The following is a 5,001-nucleotide window of genomic DNA, read 5'->3' as shown; positions in this document are numbered from 1 at the left end:
TAGTAATAGTAATAGTAATAATAATAATAATAGTAATAAGAAAAATAATAATAATAATAGTAACCTGAGAAGAAAATAATAGTTAATTATTAAGCACTGTTTTGTAGAGGTTGATGAAAGCTTCTTCAGAGCTATCATCTGAAGGTTCCCTTTAAAGCAAACGATTTATTTGAATTTAAAAATTATATGAACATTTAAAGGAATAATAATTTTCGAAAATCATAATAATTTAAATGCAAAAGTTTAAATAATTATCTTATTTCGGACAGTATTAAACTATTTTGTGTACAATTTATAGATGTGACTAATCACAAATGGTATTGTATTGATTTGAAGTTATTTTGTTTATTGAGAGGAGATTGATATTTCATATGCAGTAAGGAAGTACATTGAATCTTTTGAGGCCTTTAGGATACTTTTCTGAAGGTTCTTCGTTGGAAAGAGTAGGTAAGATCATACAAGTCTTTTCTTGCTAAGAAGAAGGAAATGTTTAAAACTTCATTAGCCATGAATTCGGTTACAATAAAAAGAAGCGTACATTCCAATCTGCTGGAGTTGCCAAGGTTATCTTCTAGTTAATTGCATGGAATCGATTACGTCGGTTATTGCATTGATGGATGGCCCGGAAAAATATTTGAACGAAACTTGAAACAATTGTAATAAGAATAACTACTCAGAACTTCTTTACTTATGAATTTTTTAAACGCATTAATTCTTCAACGATTAATTTCATTACATTCCTAATTTGTTACAACGTGTTTTCAAAGCCGTTGTCCGAAGTGTTTAAAATAAAATTGACTTTTATGCTTTAAAAGATTATCGAAACCTCAGCGAGTGCATTAATTCGTATCGTATTAAAATTGCAGTTAACGGCTTTGAAAATGCGGAAGTAATTGATATTTAAATTATTATAAGATGACCGACAAGACGAATAAATCGATGAACATTGTATGAGAACGTAGACTTTTTTCAATCAATCTTTTGCGCACACAAGGTAAGGTTAAATTTATTTTCAGCTTAAATTCCATTAACAAGTAATGATAAATTTCATCTATTTATCTGTGCTATGTGCTACTGCAGACTACTCTTTGAGCTCTTTTTCATTGAACTAATATCTAAGTCTCTATATGGCAATGGGGTTTAATTTTTAGTATTTTATAATAAAATTTCATTTGAATACACGGAGAAAAATAAAAAAAGTAAGAAAGTACCTAATGAAGCAATTGGTCATTACTTTGAAGTGTATATTAATTACAAAAACTTAAGGTTACATGAAATTAAATGAACAAAAATTGGCTTTAAAATTTGAATGCTGTAGCATTCACGTCATTTGCATCACTATGAAAATGAATGCTGTAGCATTCACGTCCACGAACGTGTTAAGCAGCTTTCAAGGGATTTCTCAAAGCATTTATTCAAAATTGCTCACTTCATACTAATATGATTTTAGTGTGCAATAATATTAACAGCAATAACGAGGTACTGTTTGCATTCTTTTTGCTGACGATAATAATTGTTTTGGGTATTGTTTTGAAAGTTGTTGCGTTTTTTTTTTCTTTTGTTTATGTATATGCTTGTTTTTTTTATAACTTTTGCTTAAAAAATCTTGGATAACTAAGGAAAATACGATATGTTTTTCAAAATAACTCAATTCAAATCAGTTCACGAAAACTTTACTTTTTTGATAACTTAATATTCAGTGCTTTGTATATATAGATACATTTAAAAATTCACAAGTGCATTGAATGGTGAATTATTAAGGAACCTCAATACTGTTTTTTAATCAGTAATACAAGAAATTTAGTGAATTTAAGGAATTTCTATAAAAAATGTGCGAATTAATTCTATAAATTGAAATTGATTGCTTGATAAACGATAACAATTAAAGGAATAATTGTCGAAAACCATGTAGTTTCATTGTCCCGAAATATGAGTAATTTTTTTATATATTTAAATTACATATGGGTTACATATATCAGTTAATTAGTTCACAATAAATATCTACATATATGGGGGATCGACGCCCGTCAAAAAATTAAATATTAATCCGAAACGAATCGCCTAAAACTATACATATATAAAAATTGTGTAACATTTGATAGAAAAGTCTAATACCCCAAAGTATAAAACAAAATCGACAAACAATTTCTTCGAAAATTATTAACGGCTTAGACATACAAAAACTCAACGCAAAAAAAAAAAAAAAAGTTAGCAAGCTAATATAAAATAAAAAATGTAAAATACGAAAAAGATCAATAAAACAATTTTTTGCATCTAACCATGCATCGACTTGCGTGGTTAGATTTGGTAAGTTCTTTTCGTTTGTTAAATTAAATCTCTTTATCGTTTTTTTTGAACTTTGTACAATCTTCTTTGGAAAAAATTTCAGATCATAATTGCGACGATATACAATTCCGATTGGCTAAAACTCTTTTCGTATTAAACGATATTCTGGGTCTTTCGATTAATTTATAAGCCCATGGCGAACTTTTCGAAATATGATTCAAGTAAAACTGAATTCAGATAAGAAAGCATGAAAATTAGCACTTTTCGGACAGAACTACAAGTCTCACAATTTTGAAAACTGTGCGCAAATTTAAAAACCGATTTAATTGATTTTGAAATTTTTTTTGATGAAAATAAAAAGAGGAGATTTTTTAAATTCCATCCCATATTTCAGGCAAAGCTTCAACATTTAAGACAATTGTGGTTTTAACATACAGCCCAATGCGTAGGTACAAAAGTGGAAATAGCTAAAAACAGATTCTAAAAAACGCAAATCGGAAACAGAAATACGCTTGCACTGCATGCCTAATTTTCAGATTATAACCTATGAACTTCTGAACTTATTTCTTAATGAACTTATTTCTTAGTTTCTTATAACTCATCTTGCCATCTTGTCTAAGTCATCTACAAAATGTGCTCAGCAATAGAAAGAAGCACAATGATAGTCAGTCAAACATATATTATACACAAATTTTAGATATGATGAAAAACTTAATTACATTTTTTCATGGAGATAAAATCAAAAAGCTAATATTGCACAACTTTCTCGTTCTTTTGATTACTCTACTACTAATGCTGTCTTGTTACTGCATAATTTGAAGGCAGAAATCAGATATTGCATAATTAAATTGAACCCAACTCAAAATCCTCATACTAAGAATTACTAACTAATCTTTTAACATGAATATGAATAAGTTTTCCATATATGTGTGGACTTTTCAATATGTCAATTGATGTTGATGCAACACCACTACTTTCCCCAAGGAAAGTAGAATATATAATAATAGCGAATTCTCTCTCAATAGCGATAAACGCAAGGAAATTCAAATTGTTACATACAACAATGTTTTTGTGGGTGTACATGAGTAAAATTAAAATTTAAATTTTATCAACAAAGAGTAGGATCAATTTTTTCCAACCATGGCGATATGTTTTTGATACCGGCAACGGGATTGTGTTCCAAATTGACCGCTTTTAATGATTTATTTTCTTTAAGAACTTCCACATTTCCCAATTATCAATACTGTTATTATTAAGTTGAACATTATTATCTAAATTCTCGACTCGTTCAATTCCGTTCTCCGATAAATATATTTCAGTAAGATATTCTTAAATTCATAGCTTCGAATTGTTTAATTGGTTTAAATCATTTGGACGAACGGACGGACAATTACCAAATCGACTTTGAATCTTTTCATGGTTATTATAAGCCACCAATTGTGGATATAAAAACAGACAACAGGTGTCTCGTCATCAATGTAAATTTTGATGGAAGAATACAATACTTTGTTGGATTCACAAATTATTTTCAGTTTTAGACCAATCCATTTGGAAACTGAATCTTTATTATAGTTTTCTTTTAAATTACCAACAGCAATTTCTCCAAATAGTTCAATGCATTTGAATGATATTTTTGCGAGTCAATAGCACGTATTAATAAAAGGACTACATTTTTCTAACCCTATTCTGTACAATACACCGTTTCTATAAAATTAAATCTTCAGATACTGGTTAATCAGAACTGGTTAATAATACTAAAAAAATGTCTAATTTTTAATATATTATGGATAACACAACACTAAAATGCACTTTTACTTTTCTATATTTTCAATAGTTGCTGACAATAGTATGAAGAGAACAAATTGAATAAACTGAAATATATAAAATAATTTAAACTTTTTGGTTTTAAATAAGCAAATCGATATCCTGATCAGTGCTAAATAATGATCCACCAAATAAAGATGATAATAAATGCTTCTCGAGATGCCGATGACATGCACTTAAATTACAAAATTAAAGCAAAAAAGGAATTCACTTACAATTATGAAATTTAATTTGTTGAAATGAATTAAAATACAATGTTTATATAAAATTTTCACTTTAATATAGTAAATAGAAAATTTTTTTCACTTCTTTTTGCACTTTTCACTTCTCAAATGCTTTGGCTTTTGAAAACCGTTAATCGGCCATTTTTTTACACCAAAAGTAAACAAAACGAATGAGAATGTGCATAAAGTTGCTTGTAATAAGTAAGAAAAATATACAAAGAGTAACAACGCTTTAGTCATGAGCTCTGCTAAAAAGGCGAAATGGAAGTTCTGCTTGTAATAATCATGATTTATCCTAAAATACAATACAATGGAAGATCTTTAGCAAGGAATAAAATACACACAGCGAATACAAACTTCCGTGTCGATGTACACCATGCCAAAAATTAATAATTTCGTAGATTAGTAAATTTAAAAATTTTAAAAATGTTTAATTTTTAAAAGAAAACTATTTAAATCAGTCAATCATATTCGGCATAATGAATGCATGCAAATCACTAATTTTCCAATGCCTTTTTTTATTTAAAAATTTTATTTCTTTACTCTAAAATTATAATAATAGTACGAATCTCAAGTGCGTAGAGTTTAGACTTAGAATTTATTTCTCTGGCGAAATCAGTAATAATTATAATAATAATAATAATAATAATTATTATAATAATAATAA

General features: G+C 27.8%; 1 protein-coding gene across 1 annotated transcript in view; it reads right to left on the bottom strand.

Moving 5' to 3' along the window:
* Positions 1-5,001, bottom strand: part of LOC119635854 — a 28,225-nt gene that overhangs the window by 18,000 nt on the left and 5,224 nt on the right.

This window comes from Glossina fuscipes, unplaced genomic scaffold (assembly GCF_014805625.2).
Source record: "Glossina fuscipes isolate IAEA_lab_2018 unplaced genomic scaffold, Yale_Gfus_2 27, whole genome shotgun sequence".
Lineage (NCBI taxonomy): Eukaryota > Metazoa > Arthropoda > Insecta > Diptera > Glossinidae > Glossina > Glossina fuscipes.
This window is presented reverse-complemented; position numbering and strand designations above follow the sequence as displayed.